This window comes from Haliaeetus albicilla, chromosome 13 (assembly GCF_947461875.1).
Source record: "Haliaeetus albicilla chromosome 13, bHalAlb1.1, whole genome shotgun sequence".
In the NCBI taxonomy this organism is placed as follows: domain Eukaryota; kingdom Metazoa; phylum Chordata; class Aves; order Accipitriformes; family Accipitridae; genus Haliaeetus; species Haliaeetus albicilla.
In genome coordinates, this window is record NC_091495.1 from 2,767,134 (window position 1) to 2,782,196 (window position 15,063).

Genomic DNA, 15,063 nt, shown 5'->3' on the forward strand with positions numbered 1-15,063 from the left:
GTTGAACCAGCAGTTCAGTTTTTCCATGTGTTTGCAACCATAGCTTTCTGGGTTTTATTTTAATCATCTATGCAGTATTCTTTACAACTTTCAGTTCTTTTGAATATCGCAATTGGTTCTCTTGTATTAGCTCTCATTAGCATCACCAGAAAACTAGCAGGCACTGCTTTCTTTAAAGAAGAATACTTGGTGGTATTCCACTCTGAACTTGCATCGTATTTTGTACATTACTCTGATATCCCCTCAACCGTCTTCCTAGCTGAAGACAACTGAATTTATATCTTGTGCTTCCCTAAACCAATAACATATCATTAAATTACATTTAGGAGGAACACATTTTTCCTTCATTTGAGTATTGGGTGCCATATTCGCTAGTATTTTAACTGGAGATGGGCTACTCTGGTACGGCAGGTACTTCTAGTTATTGCTCATACCGGCATCCCTCAATTAAGTAGTTCTGTCCACCAATTTGTGGTAAAAATGTTGTACAAAAATAGACAGTATTCTTGTAGTGGCTGTTTATAGGTTTCGCGACCAGCAGTGCTTGTGGAAACGTGATTCTGACACGCCACCTACAAGTGAGAGCGCTCTATCTTGTCTATAGCAGACAAATTTACAGAAAAAAACCAATCTTTGAAGAATAATATGTTCAGGAATATGGCCCATATTTAGTTATATATGGACCCCGACCGTACCAACGTAGATATACTTCAGAGCTCTGCAGAATGCGTACAGCATTGCTCTGTGGCGGCAGGGTCTGGTTTTATGTTGCTTGAAAGAACTGAGGTGCAAGTCAGCCGTTTGCTGAGCTGTGAGAGACAGGACAGCTGACCGTCTTTCAAAGATGACTTGCATAGTAATATAATAATATTTCTTCTGTGTAGGATCGTGATAGAGTTCTTGCTGATTTTTTGCAAATCATGTCACAGTGGATGACAAAGCAGGAAGCTAAATTTGTGTGGCACTAAAAGAAATGTCCATGCAGAAAAGACAAGAACCTGCTGCTGAATTCTGGAGTAGTTGTTGGGTTGGGAAAATGGATATGGTGACTGCATGGGTCTGTGCGTCCTTATGATTGACATCAATAGCATAGATATTACTAAGCTATAAGTTAAGCCGAGCCAGTTTACTGTTGACCTCTGCTTACTTTATTTGCCATAAAATAAGCTGGGCCTTCGCCTGCTCAGCTTCATTGCCCAGTAGCTTGGACACAGAGGCAAGGCTTAAGATTCCCCATCCGTCGTGTCTACCTGCTCACCCACAGACTGCAGCAGCGCCACGGGGCCCAAGGGGCTTCCCACTATCCCTTAAAAGCAAGGAACTGAAATTTCAGCTCCTCTAAAAACCTTCTTGTAATTCTGCTACCGTTGTGCCAGGGACAGAGAATATCTTCCTCCAAGTCTGCTGGGTGTGTGTGCACACCCCTGCAGCCAGTTCTACGTTTATTCTAAAGCCATGAATTGGGAAAGATCAACTTTCTTGCCAGGCCATACTTGCCATGAACTACATCTTTTTCTATTTCCTGCTTGAAAAATGTTAAAGTACCAAGATGGGCTCCTTTTACAAGTGATCAAGATTTTATACACACTTTCTGTTATTACCACAACTAAGTGAATTCTTAAAAATAAAACATCTTGCTAAAGCAGAAGGTAGAGTACAGAAAACAGTCTCAGATCATCAGCTTTTTTATTTATTTTTAAACTTTTATCTTTCCTGGTGTTTACGATGATTAATGGCAAACAAATTGTCCTCATTATCAGCCTCCTTGTCTCTCTGACGACACTCAGAAATATATTCCAGGACATGTTCTCTAAGTAACAAATGCTTGTTTATTTTTATGAATGTCACTCTATCAGCTTTTCAGCTAGAAAACCAAGCTCATCTATCATTTGCAAATTGCAAGGTATTGAGTTATATTCAGGGCCTAATTTGCAGACCCAAACACCTATACTAAGGAGCCAGCTGGGCCTGGGGATGCCAGCACCCTTATGTAAACTGGGTTTGAATAGGCCCACGGGTCAGTCTGAGAGCTCATTTAACCGACTGTCTTTTGAACGCCTTAATTTCCAAATTAGTTTGGCCCCTCTGGAAGAGAACACCCCAGGTCTTTGTCATAATTGAAAAATAGGCGGTCACGCTGGGAATTTAGATACCATATATTGCTTCACGTAAATATACGGAGCCATCTGGTATCGAGTCAAGCAAAAGCGTCACAACGTTGTGTCAATAATGCTGCATAATATCAACAATTAATCTGAGTCGTCTTTTTTTGCAATAAACCCTGTCTTAAAACTATGGTACCATACATGTATGTCCTGTAATGTGAGCTCTTATGATGTTAATTGACAGCCAACGCAATAGAAGTAGTTTGTTCAATTCAAATTAAATTACAGGATAGAAATATTCTCATGAAGAGATAACGCCTGAATTTGATAAGCCTATCCAGTAGGAGTTTTGGAAGGAACAGCCTTTTCTTCTGGCTGTGCCATCTTTTCTGGAAAGAACATCATCTTGCTGTGCAAGCGTATGCCTCTTAGAGGCAATTTATAATTAATATAATTGCTTAATGGGACATTTCCCTTGACCATACCATGCCATGCTGCCCAAACGTCCTCTTACACTCCAGTGCCCTGCTGAAAGGCTAGTGGCATTTTTCAAACAGGAGAGAGTAAAAATATTTCCACCAAATACTTCATCCAGTATCTCTACAGCAGATCAGTAAAAGCATCATGACACCCCAAATCTCATATCCTGTGTATCGCTGAATTGGTAACATATGGTCTGCTCCCACTGTCCAAAAAGTGTCTCTGTTAAGGATCTATACCTTTAATGATATGAACTCCTAGGATTGCTTTAAATTTATGGTGAACTGCAAACAGTCCACTGGCAGTCCTTAAGCTGCCAAGGGATCAGTAAATAATATGCATAACCTACCGCTACCGTGCAAATTGTGCGTGCTAGCATAAAGGTCACTCTTCTGGAAAGAAACATTTACTGAGTTTGGGGTGACATCCCTTTCAAAGACAAGAGGACCCAAACGAATTGGAAAACGAGTTAAATCTCTTCATTAGAACTTGAGCACAGTTGTTGTTGTTTTGTTTATAAAATAATCATGTTTCCATTTTCTCACCTCTCCTCTGTTTTGCCCAGTTGTAATTAAAAGGCTGTTGAAAGAGCTTCATAAAGCTTTTTTTTCTGGTAAATTATTTATAGCTTTTAGATTATATGAAACTATCTGCAAATTACGCTGAGTTTAGTGGCCATTTCTGTCACACACACACACGCACACAAGCTGTCAAAAAGGAAAGAGGGAGAACAAATACAAAGATAAAAAAAAAATCCAGGAAAATGAAAATTTAATGTTAAAAAATGAAGGTTTTTTTTCATTACTGGAATTTGAGAAAAATTTTACTTTGACCTCATACAAATTACAAAGCAATGTAAATTGTTTCGTTTAGCTCAAAATACTTAGGGGGAGGAAGAGAGGTAGAAGTACCAGGAGGGAAAAGCATTCCCATTTCCAGTTGACCAGAAGGTGTGACTTGATTTGCTAAGCTAGCAAGCTGAAAAATCAGCTATTGGCATCACTGTAACTTGTTTTACTAAAAAAAGGGTAGTCTTTCAGTAATTCCAAGCTAGGAAAAGAAGTACTAGAAAAATGACTGGATGGTATTAATCTGTTGGCTTTGATTAGACTAAATATTGGTAGAGAGTTTTATGTTAAAACTGAAGGCACAAACCTAGCCAAACCTTTTGAAGTTATGCTGCCATCTCTGAGAGGGGAAGCAAGGAAATTTGCATTATGATGGCATTGTTTTTTTATATGTGTATCAGAGAATGATTATATCCAAGGTTATGGAGATGATATCCATTCTTACTTTTCTGATGTTATTAAGCATTATTTATATTTTTTCCTGCTAAGTCCTCTTCCTTTTGACGATAGAGAATGGTTTAGATCAAAAACTAAACAACAAAGCTTAATTCACTGCCTTTTTTGCATGCAATTAGCAAATTTTGTTCTTAACTTCATAGGTAAGTAAAGCTTGAAAGCTGCAGAAGCCACAACTCTTTTCATCTTGAAGCAATGACACATACAAAACAAAACCATGCTAGGTTTTGAAATCCTCTGGTTTAGAAATTTTGCTACTGGAGAGTGTCAATGCAACTGAGGTCACTATTACATTTCACTGCTCCTTGAAGTTTGCAAATAAATAAATGCCTTTGTACACTAGCTACTTTCTGCTGTTTTTCTCATAAACAAGCATAACAGCACCAAAATTGCTATGTCCATCAATATTGTGTACTGGGTTTTGCTAGTATGTCTAGATACTCGGTTTGCTAGATGAGTGGGACCACGGCTGTTTTCATTCACACCGGTGGAATTCTGCTAATGGATTTTCACGTGAGCAAATATCAGTAGCAACATAATAAAAAGAAACATTTAGTGCATTCCATTTGAATCTACAGTATCATAAATAGTAACAACTGTTGTTGCCTATTACGTTACCTGCTAACCCCTACTTTGACAAATTAGAATAAAAAATAGTAGTAATTATTATTTGAACAGCTTTCGATGATTGAGTTATTCAATGCATTACATTGGTTAACATGGAAAATATATTTGTTCATACTTTCTACAGGTTTTCAATGGAACAATGAGCTGGACAAATACTGTTTGGTGAATATATAATTCAACTGTAGTAGATCCACATATTTACATTTCTTAATGTTATTTTTTGTAGCATTAGCTGTAGTGGAAAGAAGAGTGGCTGAGGTAAAATAAAATTAATAGCAGCAACAGTGAAAAAGTTATGCTGTAACTGCATCTCGACATGCAGAAAAGATGAGAGATCTTGCAGTTGATGATTATGTTTGCAGCACTTAAGATGGCTAACAGAAGCTTGTCATGATGAGGGTTCTTGGTGCTTGCTCTGTGGTTTGGCTGGTCCTCGAGGAGGAAAGCGGGTTATTCTGTGTGTGCCTGATCCTTGGGGAAGGTGAATGGGGTGCGTGCTTAATCACAGCCATCTGCAGAGTAGTTCTGATGAGGAATACATGAAAAGTCTCAAATTTGGTCAATGAGATCGCTGTTGTCCAGCAAACACTTTTGTACATTAATGACACCTGAGAGCATAATAGCCACTGAATGCATCTAAGTAAATACAATTCTAACAGTAGTCCAGTAGCTGTTTTCCTTCTAAACCATTTGCAATCCTCCCAAGCATGAAAGAGGCAATACTGCAAAACAAATGTTGTTCTACTTAACCTCTCTGTTTTCACTGATTACAGAATTAATATGTGCAACTAAACAAAATATGGGAAAAGAGCATATAGCGATGATTGAGTTTTCCTTAGAATTAATTTACTTTCTGTTGTCCTGTGTATTTGGGAAGCAAATACAGCAGAACTGTATTTACAGTACTTCTTGTTCAAAAGCAAAACACTTAAAGGAAAATTATCCTTAGAGGGCTAGGATATCAAAAGCATCCATTAATTCTTCTTGAACCATAACAAAGATAGTGTTGCTAGGAGAAATGAAGGACCTTTGGTATAACCATGTCCTGGTTTCAGCTGGGATAGAGCTAATTGTCATCCTAGGAGCTGGTACAGTGCTATGTTTTTGAGTTCGGTATGAGAAGAATGTTGATAACACTGATATTTTCAGTTGTTGCTAAGTAATGTTTAGTCTAAAGTCAAGGATTTTTCAGCTTCTCGTGCCCAGCCAGCAAGAAGGCTGGAGGGACGCAGAAATTTGGGAGGGGACACAGCCAGGGCAGCTGACCCAAAGTGGCCAAAGGGGTATTGCATACCATGTGATGTCATGTCCAGTATATAAACTGGGGGGAGTGGGGGCAGGGGGATCGCCGCTGGGGGACTAACTGGTCATCGATCGGCAGGTAGTGAGCAATTGCATTGTGCATCATTTGTATAGTCCAATCCTTTTATTATTACTACTGTCATTTTATTAGTATTATCATTATCAGTTTCTTCTTTTTTCTTCTATTAAATTGTTCTTATCTCAACCCACAAGTTTTACTTTTTTTCCGATTTTCTCCCCCATTCCGCTGGGTGGGGGGCAAGTGAGTGAGCGGCTGCGTGGTGCTTAGTTGCTGGCTGGGGTTAAACCACGACAAACCGTCTGTTACTTTGATCAATCCTGTTATTGTTTCTGATTCAAAAAAATACTGTTACTGGGAAAAAAAAACCCTACTAAAAAAAGGTGTCGGTTTCAGCATTAACGTGGTATCCTTCGTCTGAATCTGTACCTCTGATCAAGCTGGGTATATTTCCTTTATCATATGTTATACTTACCAAGAGAAAGACTATGTCCAATGTGACATAACGGATAGGCTTCTGCTCTGGCTGCCCTATTTGTACACTTTTGCCTTTTCCTTTTGAATTTAATTCAGGATTTGCTGTGGTGGAGGGCAGATAGATGTCAATATTCATTAAAAATGAACTAAAAATGTGACAGCTTTAAAATCATGACTAATATTTGCAAGTACCTAGAACCCTCAGTTGGCTTCTGTGGTATCTGATTAGTTAGAGATGGCTCCATAGGATTATTTCCTGGTAAACTTGGTCCAACAGCCACCTGTACTCTGTTACCCTTCCAGTAACCTTTCTGCAGTGGTTGGGATTGAAAACTTGACAGTGAACTCCAAATTCTAGATATGCAGACAATACAGGCTGTGAATCTAGCAGTCCTACGTAAGGCTTTGATGTCTGTATGAACAGTATTTAGACAGCTTTCTGTGAATGGTGAGGGATGCCTTACATCTGTAGTATTGATAAAGGATATGATACATAATCATGGGTAGCTTGAATGAGACTCTAGGCATGTGGATGAAGAGGTGATATTTAAAATGTAAACCTGGAGTAAAACATACTGTGGCATCTGTGGACACATAAACAGTCTGCCCATCGAAAAGTGAGGTTTGGAAAGTACAAACTGAGCTATGATTTGTTTGGGAGTCGGTTTGCCGCTCTTGGGATGGGACTAAATGACCTTTAGCTTTGTATTACGCGTTCACAGGATGGAACCAAGTGATTTTCAGCTGCTGTTGTGATGTATGCACGAGGATGTAGCTAAATTTGTTTCGGGGATGGTGTTATCCTTTTATAGCCCTTTAAAATGGACCACATTATCTTGCTAAGATTTCATTCTTCATGTATGGTTGGGTTAATTGGCTTAAAATCAAAAGGCAATTCAATGCTAACCTCCACAGCAGTGCAGAATGGCCGAAGTACTTCTGGGATTTCAATATATATTCTTAAGGTGTTTAAGTGCTTCAGCTTTTTCATTTTTACATTAGAGGCAGGGGAAACAAGATTGTGCATCAGCCAAAAATTGTAGTTTTCTCGTATTTCTCAGTTCATTGAAATAAATATGTAGTAAAAATCCGTCACGATCAGCATTTTCCATTTATGTTTTCAAACTAAGGGACTAGATAAAATGCAGACATACTTTTGTATATTCTATAAACCAAAATAATAGACTCAGTATAGTTTTACTTATCAATAGTATAAGAGCCAGCAGAAGTGTTTACTGTATTTTATTACCTCAATGCTGTTGTCACTAATTCTTTTCAAATTATGTACTATTCTAACCCTTGCTATAGTCTGCAAGGCTTCTTTTCTTCTGCTAGTTTCTAAGCTTTCGTGTAATATTGTGAAATCAGTTTAACATCTGACCTTTTAGCCAGCAGACTGGAGAGCAGCCCTGCAGAGTTCATGCAGAAGGGCTTGATTGCTCTGTTGGATAGTACAGTATTTTGGATATGCAGATGTTAGCGACTGAAGCGTATTATCCATCTTGAACACCACTTGAATTTATGCTGAAGCTTTCAAGTTCTGTTCTTTGAATAGGTCCCACAGTAATTGAATTCTCATATTGTGCACAAAAAGAAGTCATATCTTATGTGCAGAACTGAGAACTCCCCTGATTGTTAAAAATTGGCATGAGAGGGCTTTCGAAAAAAGGACATCCGACACCTGCAGCAATATTCTACCTCTCCAGGTTCTGATGGTTTCATATAGAAATTGATTTCTATTACTGACCTAGGAATGACAGCCAAGATGACAATGTGCTGAGCATTCAGTGTTATTGCACCTCCTGGAGATTTGTTGAAATTTTCAGCCCTTCATTCCTCTTACCTGCCAGAGCTGTCTTCCAGTGCTCAACTCTTTTTATGGAGCTGGTTAAGTTCCTGTGAGCATGCTGCTAAATGAAAGGAGGCTCACAGAGGAAAGACGTGGCACCAAGGAGTCAGACAAGGTTACCTAGTATGAGAACAAAGTGAAGAAAAATTCCTTCAGATGTTAGTTCAGACCATCCCCAAGACGGACCTTCAACCTTCAAATGCTGAGCCTGGAGATTCCAGTGGAATTTCACTATACGCTTTGCTGTCACTTCTGTAGGGAAGGCAGGAATACCCAATTTACTATGAGTTTACTGGGGGGAAATTGCCACTGTGTCCTGGCAAAACGCAGACAGCTATTGATTTTTCCCACAATAGGAAAGATAGGCCTCAGAGACAAACTGAGATTGAAGAATATGAGCTTACAAAAGTGGAGGTGAAGTAACAAGCATTTTGTTAAAGAAAGCATGGTCTTGCAGAATAGCAATAATAACAACAACTGAGCTCTGGCTAACAGCTTAAAGAAAACAGTGATTTGAACTAAGGTCTTACTTTGCTGAATCGCATTCGGCCGAGGAGGACTGGTGAGAGAATTTCGGTATTTCTATTTTAGCTGAACAGCCATGGGAGTTTTCTGGTCCCCTTTCACAGTGCAATAATTGGCTCAAATGCTGCTGCCAGTTAAGCAGCTGCTGTTGACTTAATGGCAATCTATATCGTGCTCACAAGATTAAAGCGTGGGTCAAGGTCAAAGCAGTCACCGTTATGTCAGTACTGGGGACTGATAAAAATATTAAGAGGGTGGGAATAAAAAAGCATTGCTTGACCATGAACCCCATTTCCTATGGTCCGTGTTTAATAGAAAACCTAAAATAAAATCCTTGAGGGTCTTGCTGTCAGAAGCAGAGTGCCACAACCCCCCGTGAAGGCAGGTAAGACCTGTAGTTGCCCGGGACTTCTGTAGACCAGTCTTTGCGTCTCACAAAAAGGAGTTTTATACAATAAATACACTGTTTTTGAAGAGGTGGTCTAGATTCTTTCATTCTAATAACGGTTGAAAAGTTCTTCAGCAGTAAACCGCTTCTCCATCTCACACATTGAAATGAATGGGGCCAATCCTCAGTTCTTGAAAGGAAGTCATGAAATCTTCTTTATACCTAGCTGCAATGTTTTCAAAAGGGCATAAATTTCTAACTGCTACTGATGCTCAGTCTACGTCCTCTGCATATGCCCCCCACCCGTAGTTAGAAGACCATTTTATTCCCATGTATTTCTGTTACTGAGCTTTCAATCTTTGTTAGGGTTTTTAACTTGAGGAAATATTCCTCAAGAAGTTTTGCAGTTGTGCAGAATTTACCCTACAAAAACGGATCCTGTCATCAGGGATTACTCACACCTCCTAAGGTCTGACTGGCAGAAACATGTTTTCCAATTGAGTTTTGCCAGTGGTATTTGTGTATGACAAATAGGACCTCGAAAGAGAAGAGATTCAGGCAAGACAGTGTGATAAATCCTTCTGCAGAAACATAAATGATTTATTATATTATTATGAATTATTAATAATGTTTCATCAGATGGACTTGAAAAGCTTCAGCACATTATTGTAAACACTGCACTATTCTGAGTGACTCCAGGTATGATTAAAGGAAAAAGCAAGGTAGAGAACAGAGCTGACTGTAGGGACTAGAAGTCTCTTGAGGGTCATGGAGGGAAAGAGCTTTGATCAGTGTTATCAGATGAGCAAAAAAACCCCATCAGTAATTTTTTGCAAGCATAAAGTGTTGTAATAGTACAAATGCTAGAAAATAAATGTTTTCATCAGGAGAAAAGTTACCAGTTATAGTACCAGATGTAAGAAATATTTCACAGTGAAATCAGTCTCTGTAAACTAAGAACAGGCTTGCAACCCTTTGCTCGTGGAGTTTGTCTGAATCACTGCAGTGACTCGAATTCAAAGTGTACGCGCTTTTCCCGTGCAAAACCTCAGTGAGAATCTCCCACTTTGAAACTATAGGAGCTCACATCACATCCTGCATAAGAACCTAGCCATTCCTTAGAGTTTTTCCCTCTGCCTTTGAGACAAAGGGCAAAACGCTCTGAAAGGGATTACTCTAATTTGGCCAAGCAGAGCAGGGGCCTCTGGCAGCCTGGGAAGGGTAGTCTTGGCCCTTCTGTAGGGTGGCTGCTGCTTCCCACTCTCTGTCCAGAGTTTGTAAGAAGCCTCACTTCATTGCTCTGTGTAAGGTCAACGTTAGACTGTCTTAGGTTTATATCTTTGTCTAAAATGTGCTAAAACCTTTAGTAATTTTTACTAGGTGGGTTGGCCACCAGCCTGGGGAGAAGTTTCCCCGGTGACTGGCATTTTCTGGAGTGTGCTTGGCATCATCAAGCCACACACGGCATCTTCCACGTGTATGTCAGAGTACGCATGTATGTGTACACAGAGAGCTCAGCTACTCCTAGATAATGTTTCCCAAACTTCTGAACTGAAAAAAATTGCTTGTTTTGTGACTTCCCTTCCAACCTCACTTCGTGTTGATAACATCTTCTCTCCCTGCTTGCTTACCCCTTTGTGTCATTTTCTTTTAACCTTTCTCAAGCCTAGTACTCTGATATAATTCATCTTTTCCTTTCTTTGATGCCTTGAATAAACAGTTAATGTTTTCACCGACGCATGGGGCAGCCTATTGTGAAGATAAACATTTCAAAGTCTTTGGGGACTCAAGAGCACTGCTGCAGCACAGATAACAGTTTGGTTTCCTTAGAGAAGGTTTTCCCAAGTCTAAACTGGTTTTTCTTCGCCGATGAAAGCTGAGATTCTTGAGAACAGCTTATAAGTTTTTCCCTCCCCTCTCATGTTAATTCTTTGTATTTTCTTCCTAAGGCAAGAGCCTCCTGCTTTCTGAAAGGGATAGATATAATTAATGTATTGGATATGTATCTTGGCTGGAGCATGGATCCAATATTCTGCTTGGTTCTTTGATGTTTTCTCTTCCTATGTCTCTATGGTCAACTGAGGTGCTGAGCCTGGATTCCCAGTGGTGGAAGAATAATATGGGGGATAAAAACTCTCATGGAGTTTTCTGTCATGAACTTCAAAATATATTTTTATGCTTTGAACTGTTTTTTTTCTGTAATTTTTAGTTTTCAGAGCAGAGCATGATGCAAGACCAAGCTCCTTTTGTGAGCTACAGAATACAGAAAGGCACTACAGGAATTGATATTTGTTGAAGAAGTATGGTGGTGTGAGTCATTAGCTCATGTACCCTGGGGAATTTTTGTGTGTTGACAGAGATGCATTGGCTTAGATGCTTTGTGTGTAAAAGCTCTAAAGCCTTGGGTGAAACAGGTATTTTTTTATGCAGATTCTAAATAAATAATAAAAAAGGAAAATATAATGAAGGAAAGTGACAGATGTTTAGAAACAAAGAGCATATAATTCTACAAGTCAGTTTACAGAAAATTTGGAAGAAAGCAACATATGTCCTTGTTTAATTATTTGCGTTTGGGCAAGAGTGGGGGCAATCACACTTTGTATTTTGACCTCTTGGAGAGCAAGAGCTTAGCAGCTAAAGAATCATATATCTCCCTCTCTTCTGATAAAATGAATAGTTCTTTTTCTATAGCTTGGAACAAATATTTGGAAGGTGTCTGTCAGAGCCTATACAAATGTGTGCCTGAGCTAGCTGACAGTCAGTCAACCTGAGGTTTAAAAAATGAGAAGGGTTTGACGGGGGGCACCCAGTGCTGATGCTCCAAAGCTACTACCTAGCGAAATTTCTTTTAATGTGAAAGGTCAGTGACCTTATCCACATTTTAAAACCAGAAAAATAGATGGCGGAGTCGAAGGTAACTTTTTACGTGCATGCAAATATATTGTTCTTCAGCTGAACATTTAAACCCTTTACTTAATAAAACACAAACTTTTTGGTATTCCCAGCAAACTTAGAGTTGCCTCTAAGTTTTTGCACAATGTGAACTCTGGAGGAGGAAAAAGGATAGAAGAAACAATAAAAGGTTTCCCACTGCAGAAGGCTTTGCTTGTGGGTATGTTAGGCTAGGCTGTGCTATTAATGGACAAAGATAAAAACAAAAGCAATAATTCTATCTGAAATAGTAGACCTTGAAAGAAATAATTTAAAATTAGAGCTTGTGATAAAAATTTTCTTTTTTTAATGTTCAGGTACTAGTCATAAGTGATACCTATTTTCAATGTTACTTTTTTGCCCATACCTTTGCATTTATATAATACATTATTTAAGAGGAAAGAAAGTTGTTCCGTCAGTTAGGAAGCCTTTTTTTTTTTTTTTTTAAAGCAAAGGAGTAAATCCAGAAGGCAAAAAATAGTGTTCTAAAAATTATCACAGAAAAATATCCAAAAGCCCAAAGAACATGGACATTATAGCTCAGCTGTAAATCAAAACAATTTCAAATAATCTGGGTGGACTAGATAATAACCATTTTGTTGTGGACTGATATTTGCATACATTCAAACAAAGTGAATCTCTTTTTTTCCTCTTTATTTAAGTCTAGTTTTATGTATTTTAAAAACGTAGCTAGATTTCGAACTGAGACTGTTTTGGAATAATATGTTGAAATGTTCCTTTCAAGTATAACTATAAAACATTGTGACTTCTTAAAGATGAAAGTCCCTTTAAACTTTATTAAAATTCCCTTCCGTTTTTCCAAAGTATTTAATGAATGGTAAGCAAATACGTGATCAGTTTAATGTCTCCCAAGTCATACTTTCAATTTCTCCAAACCTGTGGGTTTTGGTGAACTTTCTGTCTGTGAAATAGTTTTGCCCAGCTCCACTTTGTGGTGAAGACGGTGACAATTTTCTCATGGATCAAAATGAGAGTTGACTCAGGTTCCAGCGCTGTAACCATTGCATAACAGTTTTCTAAATTGTCTAGCGAGTTTGTTTCCCACTAAACTAAATTATTTTAGATGTCCAGGCCAAGAGAAATGAGGGATATTTCAAACATCAAATGGGAGCTACTTCCTTAGGTATTCAGTGATTTTTGGTATGTTTTAGGTAATCAGCTTAGAAAAAGTCAGGGAAGAGAGTAATACACATTAATCTATTTTGTGCAGTGTTAGGCTTTTTGTTGATACATCATACCAGTGTATGTGAATGTCAAACTAGAGCTTAGCTATTAAAATTATTTTAGTTTTTGTATTTGAATAGTATTATCAGGCTGTTCTAGTACCCCTTATGGCTATAATGGCTTCTCAACCAAATTTTAGTGCAAATTAAAACCAGGATGCAATCTACCGATGTTCTTTTCAGTACTCTTAAAAAATGCATTTGTGGGCTGTACCATGTCGATTGTTCAACAACACAACGCTGTCTTTACACGGACAGTTTCTCCTCCTGGGTTTGATGATCATCTTGAATAATAAATGTAATCTGCAGTTAATATAAGTTTGTACAGTGGGCCTGATTTTCCACTCCTGTGAGTTTATGCCTTTTATAAAAATAAAATTTTTATTATTATTTCATAATTTTATAAATTATTTAACTATCTTTTACACTTTCTGCTTGGGTTTGGGAACAGGAATAATACATAAAAACTCAGAACTAACTCTAAAATAGTAAAGACATTTGTACACTTTTGAGTACCACTGTTTCTTAAAAGCTTTTTTTTTTTAAACATTATGAGACACTACACCCACTGGGGACAGAGGTTAAAAGAAAACTGATGTTGTGCATGAAGAGTACTACATAATTTAATATAGACCCATTCCAGCTGGTACATGTTTATGGTCAAATTAGCAAAATTGTTCTTTTGGTTTGTGTTGAGTTGAGAGCTCTGACTGTAGTCAAATCCTGATCAGAAATGAGTTTTTGAAATGGGGTAAGATCAGAATGTGTTGCAGGTGGCAATTACTTCTACTGATGCCATGACAAAAATCTGGGATGTAAATTTATTTAAAAGTTAGGATTCGTGTTTCTGGGTGTGTTCTTCCATTCGTTTCTATGTAGATATTAATAATAATATCCTAAAAGTAGAAAGCTCCCATCTTTCATACCAGAAGAACCCAGGGACCTGAATTATGCCGGTGAAGTTACCTGTTTGACTTTTAGTGAAGATCCACCAGTATTTTCTGTAAGCCCTTGTACACATTTTTGTACAATTTTTACAAATTCTTTGTTGTGCTCTCCTTTTTCTATTCCTTTTGAAAACCTCTAGATTTCTGGTAAAGTATTTTTACAGAGGTGAGGGAACTTGGACGTGGAGCATTCATTTCAACTGCGCCTTCCTGCCAAAAGCAGTGAGTGCTTGGTCTGACTCTTCCACCCACTCTGTCTTAAAAAGCCCTGGACATCTGCGTGAAACGTGTCCGCCCCCGTGTCAGACCAGCGAACGCCATCTGGACGGAAGGCACGAAGGCTTTCTCTGAGTAATGAGGTCGTGCCTCGGGAGTGAAATGTGGCAAAAGCATGCCACTTCATAATTTACTTAGTTACTGTTTTCTAAACTCATTGAAACTGGCAAAAAAAAAAAAGGAAAGCGTAAGACATACGGAAAACATCTAGTGAAATCATAGAAATTTCTGTGTAATTTAACTGTTTATAGCAAATATGTCTCTGAGTAGGCTCTTTGTGCCCACCTTTTTCATGGTAAAATAACCTGGGCTGCGCTAAGATCCCCGCGATCCCCAGGTGTCAGAGGCTGTACTGGTGAGTTAGGTGGTGAAACTGCAGTGCGAGGCTGTGTGGTGTCTGTAAGACTGGAAGTTCTATACATCCTATTGTTATATAAATGCCACATGGTTTGATGGCATTTTTAACAACAAAAGGCTGTTTGTTGTGTTTGCTGAGATTGCCTAAGTTATAAGAAAAATACTATAGAAGTAGCATTGCAGCTAGGGTGAAGAAAGAAAGTGCTGCTTCTAGGAATAAGGTAACATATAA

General features: G+C 38.5%; 1 long non-coding RNA gene across 1 annotated transcript in view; it reads left to right on the forward strand.

Annotated features, from left to right (window-relative positions):
* The window catches only part of LOC138688818 (uncharacterized), a 261,132-nt gene that overhangs the window by 98,684 nt on the left and 147,385 nt on the right, over positions 1-15,063 (forward strand). The window lies entirely within an intron of this gene.